Source organism: Diabrotica virgifera, chromosome 6 (genome assembly GCF_917563875.1).
Source record: "Diabrotica virgifera virgifera chromosome 6, PGI_DIABVI_V3a".
In the NCBI taxonomy this organism is placed as follows: Eukaryota; Metazoa; Arthropoda; class Insecta; order Coleoptera; family Chrysomelidae; genus Diabrotica; species Diabrotica virgifera.
The window spans coordinates 229,718,203-229,737,647 of record NC_065448.1 but is presented as its reverse complement, the minus strand read 5'-3'; the positions used below and the strand labels follow the sequence as shown (position 1 = coordinate 229,737,647).

At 34.0% G+C, this 19,445-nt stretch overlaps 1 protein-coding gene and 1 long non-coding RNA gene across 5 annotated transcripts in view; one reads left to right on the top strand and one right to left on the bottom strand.

Moving 5' to 3' along the window:
- Positions 1 to 19,445, bottom strand: part of LOC126886780 (uncharacterized) — a 172,012-nt gene that overhangs the window by 133,358 nt on the left and 19,209 nt on the right. The gene's annotated exons all lie outside the window — the stretch shown is intronic.
- Positions 11,645 to 12,860, top strand: LOC126886781 (uncharacterized). The gene is made up of 2 exons (XR_007698767.1): positions 11,645 to 12,085; positions 12,484 to 12,860. It is a non-coding gene; the product is annotated as an uncharacterized LOC126886781 (long non-coding RNA).

The window sequence follows — 19,445 nt, the reverse complement described above, 5'->3', positions numbered from 1 at the left end:
AATCTAACTTACTTACGTCATGGTCTACTTATTCCCAAATTTTGGTACACTATCTCAATCACGAACGTCGCAAAAAACCCCTAACCTTTTTTTAAATTCACCCCTGCCCCACCCCTTTGTCGGCCACGCAGCCTTCCACTCCTGGAGATTTTACTTAGTTACGTCATGACCTACTTATTCCCAAATCTTGGCGCGCTATCTCGATTATGAGCGTCACAAAAAAAAATAATAAAAAACGGAATTTTGACCCTTTATAACTATCTTCCTTCCCCACTCTGGTTTCCGGCTCTGGAGATTTTAATTATTTATGTCATGGTCTACTTATACAGAAATTTTGGTGTGCTATCTCAATCACGAACGTCGCAAAAAACACCTTATATTTTTTATATTCACCCCTACCCCCACCCCTTTGTCGACCACGCAGCGTTGAGCCCCTAGAGATTTTACTTAGGTACGTCACGACCTACTTATTCCCAAATTTTGGTGCACTATCTCGATCATGAGCGTCATAAAAAAAATAATAAAATCCGTGATTTTGACCCCTTATAACTACCCTCGGCCCCAACTCTGGTTTCCGGCCGTTGGTGAAAGTCATGTACACAACTAATTCAACATATCCCCGTATAGTTTTTCCATATTACTTATCACGCACAAAATCCGCTCCCAGCTCTTAGACTATTACTAGAGTCACATTGAAAAAACAGACAGAGTCATGTCTATACAAAAAGAAGAAGAAGAAGAAGAAATAAAAGAGGAAATGGTGGAGGAAAGAATAAATGTGCCAATGAACAAGTTCGGAGAATTTTTAACATTTGGTAAAGAGATTCCCAGGAAGTTGGCTCCTGTATAATAAAATAAGTTCAAAAACATATTCGAGCGCTGGTTAAGAATTTATGATTATATTCTGACTTAAGTTAACTATTTCTTTGACTTAACCATGCCCTACTTATTCATTCAACGCTTGAAACATTGACCATAAGGTTCCCATTATCCTCAATTTGAATAAAACTAAAAATGATGAGTTGATACAAGAAATGCTGCCTGACATAAAATAAGTTATCACTAAACTTGCATATTGTGCATATTATGCATAAAACATCCAATTTTGCATATTTTTGTATAAATGTGCAAAAAGTGCATATAATTTGAAATTTTGGTTGTATATATATTTTTATATTCATGTAACAAATAGCTTGGAAATCTCAATATTTTATTTTGTTTTATAATCTCTTGGTATTCAAATTTTTGGTATCGGAACTAATAAAAGATAGCGGCTTAATAAAAGATATAATTTCGTCACGTGTTTTCCTTGATACAAGGGTTCCAAAATCTGCCAGTTTATATATCACTAGGTAAAAATTTTTAGTTTGACGGTCCTTTTTACTTTTGTTGTAAAATAATCCGTCAACACCTGTGTTCAGTGTCACTCATAAAATAAAACTACTATAGTTTCGTTCAGAAAATCATTACCCAATTGGATTCCTCTAAATTATTATTGTTAGACAGTACATTTTTAATAAAAAATTTGAATCATTGTGTCAAAACGTTAGAAATGATACATTTTGGAAAAAAACTTTCCAAACATTTTCCAACCACCATGGAAAAACAGTGGTTAGGTTCTTTCTGAAGTGGCTCAAGTAGTAGCTTGGTCATTTTCCGAACCACTTAATTTAGAGCCCACTATTATGGTGAATTTGAAAAATGCCCAAGTTGCATCAGTTGATGTCGAAAGAAATTTTTGAAAATATATGTTTCTGTTAGAAAAAAAAACAGCATTTGATAATTTTGTTGTTACCACAATTCGAAATAATATCATTTATTTGTTAAAATACTTAAATATTTAATTACATAAGCTTAGTTTATAAAATACATTAAAAAATGTTGTAAATATTTTTTCATTGCATGCATATTTTCTAGATAAACTTGCATATTTTTGGGTAAAATACTGCATATTTATGCGCATACTTCATACCTTTTTATTTGCATATTTTCCTAAGTCTATCACTTACACCAGTATAACTTATATTTAACGGTGATAACTTATCACCAAAATATTTTGTCCTAAACCTATTGTAGAGGCTGATACTACCTTCCAATTCCAATTCCATCTAATTTGTGCTAAAAATATTAATAAGATCAACGTAAGGTTATCGTAATTTTACTATTTGTAATAAGTAGTTATTAATAATTGTATGCACGTAAATCTTGAGAACCTTTTATTAAACGCTTTTCTTGGTTCATTGGTTTGGATCAAATTTTTAGACGTTAATTTGACTCACATTTCTTCAATGCAAATGAATGAAAATTTACAGACCTATGCATTCGCGGCAGCAATACACGAATAGTCAATAATTTTTTTTATGCTTATTAATAATTGTTTAAATAAAAAAATGCATTTTAATGGAAAATCCATAAATGCTCTTGTTTTTTACAACGAAGAAACTTGAAACTTTTACAGATTGTAGCTAATTATATGAACTATACATAATTTCACTTTTTACGTTAATCGTTTACGTTATGCTTCATAAATAAACAATAAAGTTTCAAATTGTTTCCAATTCCGACTACTTTTCATGTTTGTACATCATATGTTTTATCGTTGATTGAATACATGGACTGAATATCCGTGTATTAAATCAACGGTTTTATACATATATTTTAATAAACATGATGATATATTTTAATGTTTGAAAAGTGTAAGACTAAAAAGTGAAAAATAAAAAAAATTAAAAAACCTTTTTAAGAAACGCTTTTCTTTAGTTACGAGTGACTAAAATTAACACTATTATAAAAAACATCAACTAAAAAGCAAAAAATAAAAAAAATTCAAACTCGAAGGATTATTCAAAAAAAACTGTTAGATTAAATATACAAAAATCTCACACAATTGTTAAAAAATTGAAAGAATTTTAACACATTCGAAGAAGGTACTAGTACACTTTAGAAGACCAAAAATAAACATTTTTTCAAGATTTTTGTCTTAGAATCTTTATTAGAAATGAGCATAAAACTTTCTACATATTAATATCTAACTCTTAGAGAATACAAAAAATATATCTTTTCTCATTTATGCACGTGCACTAATATAAGTCAAGGCTTCTAAAAAAAGTAGTTCCGATGGCGGACAATTGTTAATCTCAGGATTGGGATCTCTGAAACAAAAAAATAGTACGGCATTTAAAAACGGAAGGTTTCTTACGTGACAATTTACCACCGTTAGTAAAAAATTCCGCAAAAAAAAAAGATTTTACGGAAATTTGAAAAAAATTTTTGAAAAAATCGCCCGATTTTCTTTTCATGGTTAGAAACTACTTATTTTTTATTTTTTGATCAAATTGTGGATAATTGTCACATAAGAAACCTTCCTTTTTCAAATGCAGTACGATTTTTTTGTTTCAGATATCCCAATCCTGAGATTAACTGTCCGCCATCATTTTTCGAGGCCTCGAATTTTGCGCCCTCTACAATATTAGTGTACGTTCATAAATCAAAAAGATATATTTTCTGGACTCTATAAGAGTTAGATATTAATATGTAAAAAGTTTAATGTTCAGTTTTAATAAAGGTTGCGAGATAAAAGTTCTTGAAAAAATGATTATTTTTTGTCTTCTAAAGTGTACTAGTACCTTAGAAAAGCGTGAGGCGAAAACTGTTTATTCGATGAACACGCGCCCCACGTTTTTCTTTAACGAATGTATTAGATTTTTCAAATTTTTTGAATAAGTGTGTGAGATTTTGGTATATTTAATCTGTTTTTTTTTTCGAATAATCCTTCAAAATTAAATTTTTTCTATTTTTTTTAATTTATTTTTTATTATATTTTTAATTTTAGTCACTCGTAACTAAAGAAAAGCGTTTCTTAAAAATGTTTTATTCATATTTTTTATTTTCAATAGCCTGTCTCAAATTAAAGTAACGCAATCCCATATTCCCAAATCAACACATTATATAATATATTTCTTTTAAAATCTTGCTATATCGAATCAGCCTAATGATACTTCCATGCAGCATCCCACGCCACGCCAGAGAGTGCCATCTGATACAAATAATAGAATATAAATTTGGATCCCTCTGGCTTTCGTTCTATTTCCCTTCTGCTCCAAACAAAACAGATCCAATTTTATTACTGTGAAAAACCAACAAACACATTTTATTGTATAACAAACCCAGACAGGTGTTGTGTTTTGACTTCGGGAAAAAAATCTCCCTTGCCTCCGAGATCTCGAAATCTACGAATTGGAGATTGTATACACACGCAAATAAAAACTGCAGAGGACGAGGAATATGATCCCTATAGGCCTTACCAGGCTAATGGTTTTCAGGGGCGGACTAGGGGGTCAAGTTACATGGATAATATTGAATAAATAAATAAAACATATGATATCTTGATAAAAAAAATTCATAACTACTTTTATATAAAAAGCATCGTTAATAAAAAAGCGAATACATTTTTTCAAGTGACCATGCTACATTGCTAATAAAAAATTTGTGAATACACTTTAAAAATAACAATTGAGATACAATACTATACAGCAACTATCATTTTTTTTGAGCGTTGTCTCAATATTTAAGTCTGTAATTCACATTTGTACTGATAATTTTAAAGTAAAGACAATAAACACTGAAAATAATATTATACACTCATGCATATAGGCTTTTTTCATTATTTCTGTAACTTGATTGGGCATATTCGCATATTCGAATTCGTAACATTTGTCTCCAACAGAACATTTCACTATCTTGCTTTCTTCGATTTTCTCAGAGTCCATGATTCACATCCGTAGGTCAGAATTAGGAATATTAAGCAGTTGATCAAACTCATTTTTAACGTACTTGAAATTTGACAGTCCTTCTATATTTTGGTTATTTTGGCTATATTTCGAAATGCATGACTGATTTTTAGGAAACCCTGAACTAGCTGAACAGTTAAGAGCAGAACTTGAAAACATCCATTTAGAAAGTGAGTCAACAAAAAAGTTTGCCTTATGACATAATTGTCAAATTCGTAACCTCGTGTGAGCTGAATTATATTTGTTTCGACCATCTGACATCTTCATTCTTTCTCTTGATCTGACCATTCGTGGAAATCAAGAAAAAGACTATCGATTAGTACACTAAAGAGAAAACTAAAATAAAATCGGAGGACACCTCTTATGGTATGGGAATTTTTGTCGAATGTCGGACGAAAAACTTACAAAACAGTTATTAGAAATACGAGTGCAACGAAGATCAGAACTAAAAGCTACAGGAAGGAAGTTGTGAAGAGGGGTTTAGCATGGGAAGAAGTATGAAATCAAACGCATATCATACAGAGCTTAACCCAAACCATCTTACATCTAAAGGTAGGAATGCTTAGGACTAAGTGAATAATTAAAGGAAAATAAAGTGTGTGGAAGAAAAACGATAATCAACTTTAGTATCTAGGTTACGGGTGAAAACAAGTAAATGCCCTAGAAGTCTGAAATCCCAGAGTGTAAACATCTCGATCTGATAGTGTAGCAGTGGATAACGAGGCTTGAACCTATTGGTTTAACGGTAAAGGGAAATATGTCCTTCCTAAAGATATGTGGTTTGAAATGCTGTCTCTTTAAGGAATGAATGTTTTGCTTTATTCCGGGTGATATTTAATCCCAAAACATGAACGTTAAGCAAGTCAAGATTCCAGAAAAAGGTAGTTGTTGACGTTGTTGTGAACACGACCTAAGGCAAACAAGCACTTCAGGCACTGAGAAATGATGAGGTGGTTTAAAATTAATAAAGTATTTGTTGAAATAAAAAGAATCTGGTTATATTTTTGGTAATTTTGAGCTATAAGACTTCTCTTTTTATTTCTAATTATATTAAAGTAAGCCATGTTGATAAGATTTTTAAGGAAATACATATAATTAAAGACGCAAAATAAATTCGCGTTCCAAACTAAAATAACTTAAAATGTATTACCATATAATACTTTTCCTTAAATTGCTTTTTTCCTACCTTGCAACAACTCTCTTCAACTTGAATTGGTTTATACTAAGTAGTTCGCAAAGTCTTTAGCTAGTTCGCACAAAAGTGTTGTGTTTTGTTTTCTGTTTTACTTTGCTCTTACTACGCGACGGTTCTATTCCAAAACAAACACGTGTAATTTTCATAAAGCAACAACGAGAAATGTCTTCAGGAGTCGTTTGTGACATATTAAAATATGGATGGGATGTGTAATCTTTGGCAGAAACTACTATCGGCACTTTTAGACTCGTTTGTTTCGCTATGTGGTATGTAAAGTGAGAAAAAAGATGCCAAAGCGGTTGGAGTATTATTAACTTTAATGGATTTTATGTTTTATCTTAAAATCAATAGATCATTCGCCAGTATAACCGTTCTAAAATAATAGATTTTTCTCGTCTTCTTTACGTGCCATCTCTGCGAGGTAGGTTGGCAATCATCATGACTAGATGGACATAGGCAAAGAAAAGAGATGAACGAACTAATAAAAACGAAACACATTCAGAAGGAAACTTGGGCAGACTATTTTCGATCTCTGTTTGCTAAAGATAACGAACGACCAACACCTGAAGTGACAACAAACGAAGAAACAAATATTGAAGAAGCAGAGGTAACGGAAGCATTAAGGAAATTAAAAAATAGAAAATCGCCAGGAGAGGACAGAATATCGAATGAACTACTAAAGTATGGAGGACAAGACCTGGCCAAACAATTATTAAAACTAATCCAAAAAATAATAGAACAAAACAGAATACCACAAGAATGGAAATCAAGCATCCTAATGCCTCTCTTCAAAAAGGGAGAAAAGTCGGACCCGGAGAATTACAGAGGAATTAATTTATTAAACACAACACTAAAATTAACGACCAAAGTGATAACAAACAAACTGAACAAAATTATAACATTAGCAGAAGAACAACAAGGTTTTAGGTCCGGAAGGTCATGCACCGACGCTATATTTATAATGAGGCAGATTCAAGAAAAATCGTTAGAATAAAACAAACCGGCATACTTATGTTTCGTGGACCTTAAGAAGGCATTTGACAGGGTCAAATTAAAGGATGTTATCCATTTATTGTACGCAAGAGAGGTACCTCTAGGAATAATTAAAACGATCGAAAATATCTACCAGAACAACACAATAAAAGTAAAAGTAGATGAAGAACTAACTGGCCCAATTAGTGGCCCAATGCTAATCTCTCAAAGTGAAGATGATTTACAACGTATGCTGCACGAATTTATTATAACCGCTAGAAAATTTAACATGTTAATTTCCCCAAAAAAGACTAAATGCATGGTTATAACAGCAGATCTAATAAGGTGTAAATTAGAGCTGGAGTGTTAAATAATAGAACAAGTCATGGAGTTTAAATATCTAGGCATCACACTATGCAGCTGCGGAAAGTTCGAAACAGAAGTGGAAGATCAGGTGAATAAAGCAAACAGAGCCGCAGGTTGCCTGAATAAAACAATGTGGAGAAATAAAAATATCGGAAAAGAAGTGAAAGGCAGAATTTACAAAACAGTCATCAGACCAATTATGACATACGCGGCAGAAACACGACCTGATACAGAAAGGACAAAAAGAATGCTAGAAACAGCAGAGATGAAAACATTGCGAAAAATCGATGGTAAGACGCTATGGGATAGAGCTATAAGTGCAGATATACGAAGGAGATGCAAGGTGGACAACATTAATAACTGGGTGAAAAGCAGAAGAGCAGAATGGAACGACTACATAAGCCAAATGACAGCAAATAGAGTAGAAGGACGGCGAGGGACGGTTCCCCAATAGGAAGACGATCAGTGGGAAGGCCACGAAAAATATGGAATGACAACGTACTGGAGGCACATTGAAAAACAGACAGAGTAATGTCTATATAAAAAGAAGAAGAAGAAGATATTTATATTGCTCAACCCTTTCGATATTCTGTTGGTTGATTGTAAGTTGAGCGTTTAGTATTGGTTTGTTACTAATTGTCATAAATTTGGTCTTCTTTATGTTAAGAGCTATTTCGTATCTGTTGCTGACTTCTGTTATACGATTTGTTAATATCATCTGCATATCTAATGTTATTCAACCATTCACCATTTATTAATACTCCTTTGGCACAACCGTCTAAAGCTTCCTTAAATATCCATTCAGAGTAAATATTGAATAGTAGTGGAGATAAAATACAGCCCTGTCGTACTCCTTGTTCCATTGCAATTTTATCAGTTAACTGATCTTCTATTTTGATTTTGGCCTTTTTGATTGTAATAAATGTTCCTGATAATTCTTTGATCTTTGTTGTCAATTCCAATTTCTTGTATTAGAGTTATTAATTTGTCGTGTTTTACTCTGTCAAATGCTTTCTGGTAATCTATAAAGCATACGTATATATCACAATTTCATCCCTGTTTCTCTGAAATAGCACTTGCGCAGCAAAAAGGGCCTCCCGTGTTCCCAGAGCATCACGAAATCCGAATTGTGCTCTTGTTAGTTGTTCCTCGCACTTTGTATATATTCGTTTGTGAATGACCTTTAGAAATGTTTTAAGTAAATGGCTCATAAGGCTTATAATTCTATAGTCTTCGCACTTTCTCGCATTGGGTTTTTTTGGAAGATTTATAAAAGTTGATTCTAGCCATTTTTGGGGAATTATGCCTGTGTCATATATATTGTTAAATATTTTTGTCAACCATTTTATGCCGTCGTAGTCCATAAGTTTTAAGAATTCGGAATGAAAATGATCAGGGCATACTGCTTTACCATCTTTGGTACTTTTGATGGCATACATTACTTCTTCAACTGTAAGTGGAGGTCCAGATTCGCAATTGGTGTTTGTTGTGTCTCATACGGTCCTCCAATAACTAGGAAAGAAGTGCAATACGCTATAAAGAACGCAAAAAACGGCAAGGCGATCGGACCAGATGGGATTTACGTAGAAACGCTAAAGCTTTTAGGTACCGAGGGCATTAAGATACTTAGGAAATTATTCAACCTAATCTACGAAGGCGGAAAAATTTCTAAAGATTGGCTTAAATCCTCATTTGTTGTACTACCAAAAAAACACAGAGCCACAAAATGCAGCGACTATCGCACCATCAGCCTAATGAGTCATGTATTGAAAACTTTTTCTCAGAATAATTCATCAAAGAACATATAGAAAAATTGAGGAAAGAATCTCAAGTACTCAACTCGGTTTTCGCTGTGGCCTTGGAACGCGTGATGCACTATTCGCAACCCAAGTTTTAATTCAAAGATGCACAGATGTAAATCATGATGTTTTCATCTGCGCGATTGATTTTGAAAAGGCCTTTGATAAAGTTGGCCATGAAAAAATGCTACATATTCTCAAAACTACTGGTCTGGACGGTAGGGACATTAGAATAACCGCAAATTTGAATTGGGACCAGGCTGCATGTGTTAGGGTTGGGAATCAGTGCTCTAAAGAAGTAAAAATCAAGCGTGGAGTTCGACAAGGCTGTATATTGTCACCAATGTTGTTTAATCTTTACGCTGAAACAATCTTAAATGAAGTGTTGGAAAACGCAAAAGATGGAATACCCATTAATGGTATGCTTATGAACAATATCAGATACGCAGATGACACCTTGTTACTGACAGGATCAATTGAACATCTTCAAGCGTTATTTAACCGAATGGTGGCATTCTGCGCAATATATGGACTCAAACTCAACGCAAGAAAAACAAAGTTTATGGTTATTAATAAACAGGCAGCCGTAAATAATAATAACTATAACGTAACAATCGGTAATGACTCAATTGAACGAGTAAGTAATATGGTATATCTGGGTACTCATATTAATGAAAGCTGGAACCCTAGTACAGAAATAAAACGTAGAATTGCCAAAGCAAGGACAAGTTTTATGAAATTTAAGAGAATCCTGTGCAGTTATGATCTAAATTTGGAACTTCGCATAAGAATGGTTCGATGTTATATATTCCCAGTACTACTTTACGGGGTTGGAGCATGGACCCTGATAGAATCGCTTTTAAAAAACCTAGAAGCATTTGAGATGTGGGTCTACCGCCGTATTCTGAAGATCAGTTGAGTAGAAAGAGTCACAAACGAAAGGGTTTTGCAACGTTTGAATAAAAGTTTTGAAGTAGTGAACACGGTTAAAAGGCGCAAATTGGAATACTTTGGTCAGATAATGCGTCACCCAGAAAAATATGATATACTTCACCTTGTCATGCAAGGTAAAATAATGGGAAAAAGAAGTGTGGGCCGCCGTACAACTTCTTGGATTAAAAGCCTACGCCAATGGTTTGGGAAAACTAGCACTGAACTATTTCGTGCGGCTGTAAATAAGACAATGATTGTTAATATGCTGGGCAACATGAGAGCCAACGATCGACAAACGGTCTCGGCACCTTAAGAAGAAGAAGAAGAAGAAGAAGGTACTACAAAGAGCTTTCAGAGGTTTATAAATTGTTTTTGTGATAGCTGAAAAAATAGGAATAACTGGGGATCCAGATTATAATTTTTTTTTCAGAGCGTAACAATCTTTGAGTCAAAGGTTGTGAAATTGCTAACGGAAGGATCGTAGTATTTTCATAACTTTTCTCATATTCGAGTTGATTGGAAACTGAAAGGGACAGATGGCCCAACATGTGTGTTCATTTACGAAGTAGTTAAAAATGTGATATTTATATATTCAGATCATATGAGTAAAGAAATATTATTATCGATATTTTACAAGGTTGTAACAGGTGCTTTTGTACTTAGTGTATGGCATAAAAATGACGTGTCACTAATTTTGTAAACATTACACCTGAACAAGTAAGAAATAAAGTAGCAGGATCATTATTATTTCAGATATTTTGAATTGAAACTGTTGTCAAATGACTGATTCTCGCATACATATTTAAATGACTGGTCTGTTGTAATATTTAAGTTTGTAGAATTATGTTCATTTCGATATCAATTCCATTTAACACACTTTCCAAGTTTATTATTCAAAATTACCAACTTTTCTCCTATAAATGCAAATTCCAATACCCAGAACATCCCTATCTCCTTCCAACTATAGCCTCCAACTAATAAAGACATCCTCCCGACCCACGTACCGTTAATTTAGAAGACGGGAGAATGCATGGGCATAGCGCACACAGGCTCACTTGCATCTCAGGGCAGCAATTTCGGGTCCGGATCATAAGTGTTTATAGCTAATGCCAGCCGAAGTATCGTACGCGCTAGTTTCTTTTTTATACCTAAGAAATTCTACTTGACCTATTGAGATGTGAAGATTAGGTCTTAAATCCCAAAAAAGATAAGTTAAGTTTTAAATTTTAGTAGGGATTTTCCATTTTTAAATTTATTTTTCCATTTCCAAAAATCGTTTTTTCTGATTATAGCGACATCCATCCATAATTAGAAAAAATGTCTTGAATAAAATTACTAATTTTTTACTTACTTACTAACTTAACCCTTTTCACAACATGCGGAGCATGAAGTGTCAACTGTCTGCTTCCATTCTGCCCTATCCTTTGCAGTGATCTTTATTTCTGCCCAGGTTTTCTCAATAGTATTGATTTCTTTCTCGACACTTCCTTTTCCCTTTTCTACGCAAATACATGGTCTTCTCTTTCCATGTAGTGTATATTCTAGGGTTCGTCTCGCTATGTCTGTGTCAGGTCTCCTTAGAGTGTTGTAGCAGTTATGCTACGGACCATTTAAAATTAATTTCACTGATTTTCGATTAATTCAATTAAAATTAATAAATAAAATTAACAAGTACTATCCCTCCAGAAATTTCTTTTCGTGTCGCCAGCGATAAAATTAGAAAGTATTTTTACCATAGGAGGGCTTGCGTTCCGCGTTCGATTTCCGATATCGAGCGAAATACCGGCAGTTCTGGTCAGAAACTCATGAAGTGCGTATAGTGTGCAGCAAAATTTCTCTTTTTTAAGCGGCGAAGATCTAGAATCCATCAAATATACGCTATTTAAATGGAATAAAAGCACCATAAATACTAGTTATCCAAAAATCCAACGTTCAAATCAACAGTAACCAAAGATATACCAATTTAAGTATTAAAACACACCGTAATGGCGACCAATTATTATCAACTCTAAGCTGCACACAGATTCTAGGTAAGATTAGATTATTATTTCTTATTGAAAACAAGCCTAAATTCATAATTTATATCGTAACTTTAGGATCTAGTGTGAGAGGAACAGGAGAATTTCATGTAGTTTTTATGTAAAGCTTCCATTCTAAAATCATTTCTTGTCCATTTACTTATCAGTTGTTTTGATAATCGAATAAAAAGATACCAACGGATTCAAAGTTTTATCGCGCAGGTGAATGTGAACGCGCATGCTTCTTTAAATGCTTGGACTGACAACCACTCAGTTCGTCACAGATTTAGACATAACCTAATGTTTTGTTTGGGAGGAATCAGTAATGTTTTGGTTGGTCTGGTACGGGAAATCTAAACTGTTGCAATTACTCGTGGAAACTTTTAAATATTCATTATGTTACTTTATAGACTTCGCCGCATCCCATAGTTCAAATCCTTGAAATGTTGGAGCATCCTAAGGAAAATTGTTGAAGGCCTTACCTATATTTACCTAACGTATCAACAGGACACCCAGTAATTTGGCTTCGTTTCAAACAGCCTTCCAGACACTTTAGATGTTGTAGTGCTAAGAGGATTTCACTTTAAATAGACCTGTCTTCTTGGGAATAACAGTTTGGAAGATAAGATAAGCTTTTAGTTTATTTATTTTTTTGTTAAAGTAAAGTCAAGTTGCTTCTCATTTACAAGTATAATATAGTAGCCTGTAAACTTTTTGTGTGCACATAATCAGGTACATTTTGACTAGTTTCTTTTGTAATTAATAGGGGGGTGCTAGTTTTGTTTTTTTTTTAATAAAATAGGATTTCAAATAAATATTAAATACATAATGGATAATAATAGTTGAGAATAAATCAAGTTGTTAAAATTTAATAGAGAAGAGAAATAAGGGTATAAAAAGGGTTGTAAATAAGAGTAATTTCAAAGTTAAAAGGGTTTTTACAAACAAAATTTAATTAAAAGAGTTTCTGTCCGACTCATATCTAGTGTTTTCTGTATACCTTTAGTATCTATGTTGTAAGTATACTACGAGCACATAGATCTGGAACGTAAGCTAATTGGACACTTGTCAGTCCCAGTGACGTGGTACTAGGTCTGGTGGCTGAGCTATTGTGCCCTAAGTGCGGGATGTATAATAATATACCATTTTCACTTTATAAATATATTTGAACTTCACAGCGTTCGTTTAAACAATTAAACAACAGTATATATGTAAACAATAACTAAGGTATTATTGCTTCATCGTGACTAATCGATTGATCTGAATGTCTCGTCAATTCTTTGGTTCGTTTATATACAATAAATCATAAGGTCAATACCGGTCAATGCCGAAACATATTTACATTACTATAAACTATACTTATAATATTTTATTCAATGCTAAGGGTTAACGTACTATGTTACATCATCCCCTTTTAGAGAGGAGGGCTTATATCGTCAGATATAAGTCCTCAACTATATTATCACCCTAACTTAACAGAAAACCTATTTTTATCCAAAATATAGCAATAAAATATTTATATTATTCCTTATTCTAATAAATTGGTACCTATTTTATAACCAGATTAAATCTTATTTACAAATTAAATATATTTTAGTCTTTCTTTCACACTAATTCACTTCTTGTATGAATATAGCCTATTCTTATGAACTTCCTTTATTTTTCCCGGTTTTAACTCAATTTTGCAATTTACTTTACCTATCTCTGATATCCTATATGGACCGTTGTACAATGAATCGAATTTGGTGTTCTCTTCGTTTTTAATTAAGACTAAGTCACCTACTTTGAATTCCTGAGGTGATGCTACGATTTGGCTTTGCCCCTGCCTGTTTATTTTTTGTTGTATTAAAATTTTGCGGGCTCTGGTATGCGCCAACTGAAGTTTATACTTAAGCTCATTATAATATGCGTCTATATTGTAGCATGGTTGGATGTTAGAGGTGAGGTTCTCAGGTATATTTGCTGGCCTCCCATATACTAATTCAAAAGGTGTGTACCCATGGTATGAATTGGGGGTGGTGTTGTAACAGTATGTGAACATTCTACACCACTCATCCCAGTCATCCTTACCTTCGTTGATGAAACACCTGACGTACTCGTTAAGTGTGCGATGTAATTTTTCGCAGCTTCCTATCGATTGAGGGTGGTAAGCTACCGAGAAGTTATGTTGGATGTTGAGCATTTTCGTCAAACTCGACATTATTTCGTTTTTGTATTCCGTCCCTTGATCCGTCCTTATTTGTTTCATTAGCCCGTAGGTGGGTATGAAGTTTTCGAATATACCCCTAGCTATTGTATGCGCCTCCTTGTCCTGCACCGGGATACTTACTGCGTATTTCGTCAGTTCGCAGAGCATTGTTATGCAATACCGATTTCCTTCTCTGCTCCGTGGGAATGGGCCTACCGTGTCAATATACACTATATCCCATGGTTTCTCGGAAGTGTCCGTTACTACGAATTCCTCTGTATGGCCTTTCTTTGGTTTGTTTACTTGACATTTGTGGCAATTCTTGATATACAGTCTTACTTCGTTTTCCATATTTTTCCATTTAAAATTGGCTTTTAGTTTCTTTATTAGTCTATTATTCCCTACATGGCCTCCAAACATCGGGTGGTTATGATAGGTCTCTATTAATTGCTTTTTTTCTTTTTTCTCCGTTATTGTTCTAGGTACTTCGCAAATGCATATTTCTATATTTTTTAATACTTTATTTCCTTTCTCTATAAATTCTGTGATTGTGCAGTTTGTGAAAATAACGTCATTCGTATATATTTTTATTCTTTTGATTCCTCTAGCCTCCGCAAGCTTATTAAGCTTTCCCAACGCTTGACCTAAATCAAAGTTGGTAAAATTGGTAGGCAGTCTTTCGCAAACCCGTATCCTGTTTCTGATCCGTATGTTCATCTCGAGAGAAATACGGTTATCTACAAAAGACAGAATTGGTAGCTTATGTGCTTCTAAATTATTTAGTACCTTCCTTACAGCTTTTCCCTGACTGTGAGTGTTAATCTTTGCTTGATTCGGGACGGGCTTTCCGCACTCTACCTTAGACCCTGCATTTCTTTTTGCTTGGGCCCTTGTTATTGCCAAGATATGAGTATTATCAATATATAAGTCTTTCAGCTGATCCACGGATATTCTTGAAATACTATCCGCGTAGTTATTATTTCCTGTGATGTAGTGTATGTCAAAGTTGTATTCCTCCAAATCTAGCCTAATTCTTGTGAGTTTAGATGTAGGTTCTGTCATGGAGAAGAGATGGGTCAATGGTTTGTGATCTGTTTTAATAATAAATTTCGGTGCCCCATATAGATAGCATTTAAAATGATTTATGCCCCAATGTATAGCTAGCAGTTCTTTCATAATTATAGGCTTATTGATTTCACTTTTCTTGAAGGCACGTGATGCATATGCTATGGGTAGATCTATACCATCATAGTTTTGACTCAGAATTGCTGAACATGCTGTATTAGATGCATCCGTTGTCAAAATAAATTGTTTGTTGAAGTCCGGATATTGAAGTATAGGAGGGTTTGTTAATGCCAGTTTTAGCTTCTGAAAAGAATTTTCGCACTCTGTCGACCATTCAAATTTCACTTTTTTCTTTGCCAATCTATTTAGCGGTATACAAATTTCTGCAAATTTCCTAATAAATCGTCTGTAATAATTACAAAAAGCTACAAATCTTTTTGCTTCATCAGCGTTTGTAGCGGTAGGATAATTCTCAATTACCGAATATTTTGCTTTATCTGGTCGTACGCCGTCTTGAGATAAATCACGCCCTAAGTAAGTAACCTCTTTTCGGAAGAATTGGCATTTTTCAGGATTTAGCTTTAGGTTGAATTTCCGGCATGTTTCGAATACCTTTCTTAAGTTAGTTAAGTGATGATTTTCTGATATGCCTATTACAACTATATCGTCCATATATAGGAATGCTTTTTCGGGTGTCAATCCTGAGAATGCTATCGACATCATTCTTGAAAAGCTATTTGGGCTTATGTTTAACCCAAACGGTAATCTTGTGTACTGAAATGATCCTTTCTCTGTACTGAAGGAGGTGTATTTTCTTGAGGCTTTTTCTAGTGGGATTTGGTGGAAACCTGACATTAGGTCCAGGACTGAAAACCACCTAGATCTTCCTAATTGATCTAGAATTGCATCTATGCGCGGTAACGGGAATTTATCTGTGACTAACTTCTTATTAAGTTGTCTAAAATCAATGCACAATCTCCACGCCTTGCTTCCGTCTATTGATTTTTTAGGTACTAAAACTACTGGACTGTTGTATTCCGACGTTGAAGGTTCTACGATACCTTGCTTTAGCATTTTGTTTACCTGCGCGTTGACTTCCGATGTTTGAAAATGTGGGGTACGATAATTTTTAATATATACTGGGGTAGTATCCTTCACCCGTAGCTTCTGTTCGTAAAAATTATTATGTGTTAATATGTCGTCTTTTAATGCAAAGATGTCTGCAAAATCTTCACACAAGGCTACTAGTTTCTCTTTCGCATACTCAGGAACTTCTAGATTCAGTGATTCCTGCAATATTTTCTTCCTGTTTTCCATAACATTCTCCACCTTATATATGTTGAATAGGTTCAGCTCCAATGTTTTGATGTCATTTGTATTGATAATCGCACTCTCATAGTTTGTATTCAAAATTTGGATATATGGGTTTCTCCTTGAAATGATCGATCTTGCTATGAAAACTCCTTGTATAATTTCCTGTTGTTCTACGACTATATTCTCATTTATACCTTTAAATCCATTGATTAATCTATAAATTTCGCATCTCGGTGGAATTGCTATGTTGTTCTGATTTGTGTTATCAAGAATATTAAGACTAATGTAATAATCATCGTCAGTTTTTACGTGTAGTTTCAGGTTGGAATAGTCTAACATACATTGATATTTGGTTATGAAGTCTCTCCCGATTATTCCATCTGTGGGTATCGGAAAGTCTTTCCTAACTACCTGGAAGCTATGAAGAAAAGTGTTTCCATTTATGTTTAGTAAAGTGTCTACTCTCCCTAACGTTTGTAATTCTCCTTGCGTAACTCCCTTTATTTTGACTATTGAGTTTCTTTGTATTGCTTGGCGTGGGAAATCATCCTCAATTTTTAATAAGGAAATATCTGCTCCTGTATCCAGTATAAATGTGTGTATTTTATTCGATATTTTTGTGTAAATTTCTACAAAGTTAGAGAGTGTTAAGTCAAAGTTGTAAATATAATGGCTACTTTCTTTTGTGAGACGGTTGGGATTGACCCTAACCCTATTTCCATTCAAAACCCCAACTGCGTTTCCTCAGGCGAATTTTCGCTTGTACTCTCGCTTTCGCAAGTTCTAATATTGGCATTATTTGCTCTGTTAAAATTTGATCTACTGTTTCCCCTATTATAATATTCCTGATTTCTCCTATATCTTGGGTCTCCTCTATATCTAGTACCGTTGTTATTTCGCCATTCTCCTTGCTGTCTCTCATAATTGTTTCTATTCCAATTTCTGTCCTGACCTCTACTACTGTTTCCTCTAAAGTTGGTCTTATAGTTCAGCACTCTATTCTGCTGCTCATCTGACGTGTCTATTGACAAAAATTTTGTCAACGCCTCCTGTGGTGTGTCAAACTTCCCTGCTTCCATTATTATCCTTACCCTTTCCGAACTTGCATTTCGCGTCAATGTATTGACTGTTGCTTCTGCCGCGTATTTTCTAACCAGGTCTCCGGGCATTCCTTCCGCTATGTACGCTGTTTTCAGTTGTTCTACCAATTCTTCTATTTCTGTAGCGTATGTTGTCGCGTCCCTATGGGCTTGTTTCTTCCTATTCAGCTTGGCTATTACCAATTTAGGACTATCTCCTTTTATATTTTTCTTTAATGTGTCTATAATTTTTTCGATGGAATCCTCTGTCGTGATTAGACTTCTCGCTTTTCCAATAAGCCTTGATTTTACCAGTGTTATTGCTGTATTTTCGTGCCCTTCTTGTATCGATTTTACGAATTCTAATGCATCCACGAATGCTTGCAACTTCCCGATTTCTCCATCGAATTCTCTGGGCAACACCCTACTCGCTGTAGTTAGAAAGTCGTTCATATTTAAGGCCATGTTTTCCTCAGTTTCGCTGTGGTCCTGTGCTTCCACTATATCTTTTCTTATATTTTGTGTAATCGTCTCGGGAACTATTATCCTTGAGTCTAGAGCTTGGAAAGTTCTGATAACCTTATCCCTGATTTTGCAGAAATAATTGCTACAAATAGTACGCTGAGCGTCGTTAAGAATTCCTTCGTTTTTGCTTACCAGTGCAATGAACTCGTTATATGTAGTGATTAGGTTGCTGATTATGTCCAATCGTACTTCTATATTTTTGGGTATTGCTTTTTTCAATGCTCTTTTACTCTGTTTATCACTTTCTTTTAACAGGCTATCTAATTTATTTTCAAAAGTTTCCCAATTAGCCGACATTTAAAGTAAATCTAATCACTGCTCATTATATTAAAAAAAATGTTATCTTATATTAAGTTAAATCATTAGTAAAATGTCATGTCAATGAATATTAAAGAATATTATATTTTAGAATCCCTATAAAATAATGTCAATACCTTAAACTCGGTCCATCATGATAATAAAAATTTGAAAATAATAATAAAAGTTCGATAAAGGAAGTATAAAAATAGGATAAATTCTTACCTTGTCTCTTTACACCTGGATTGCTTCTTTGGATTGTCCTCTTAAAGTTTCTCCCCTGTGTCGACTTTGGTTCGTTTCTCTATTGGATTGGTTTTACTTCCCATTTCTAGTTTATAACAACTATTTTCTGCGTACTTTCCTTCGGGTCCAAAAGGCTGGAGCTTAGCATGCTTTTCCAATTAGGCAGATGATCGCCATGACGTGGTACTAGGTCTGGTGGCTGAGCTATTGTGCCCTAAGTGCAGGATGTATAATAATATACCATTTTCACTTTATAAATATATTTGAACTTCACAGCGTTCGTTTAAACAATTAAACAACAGTATATATGTAAACAATAACTAAGGTATTATTGCTTCATCGTGACTAATCGATTGATCTGAATGTCTCGTCAATTCTTTGGTTCGTTTATATACAATAAATCATAAGGTCAATACCGGTCAATGCCGAAACATATTTACATTACTATAAACTATACTTATAATATTTTATTCAATGCTAAGGGTTAACGTACTATGTTACACCAGGATTATTATTTAGGTACTAACATTTAGGTTAGACTTTTGGCTATTGTCCCGGACTTGATTATTGAATCTCACTAATATTTCTTTACTTGGCACAATAGTGGTGATTTTTGCTATTTGTTAGTGGTTTTTGGCCTTATCTAGCTCTACACCAC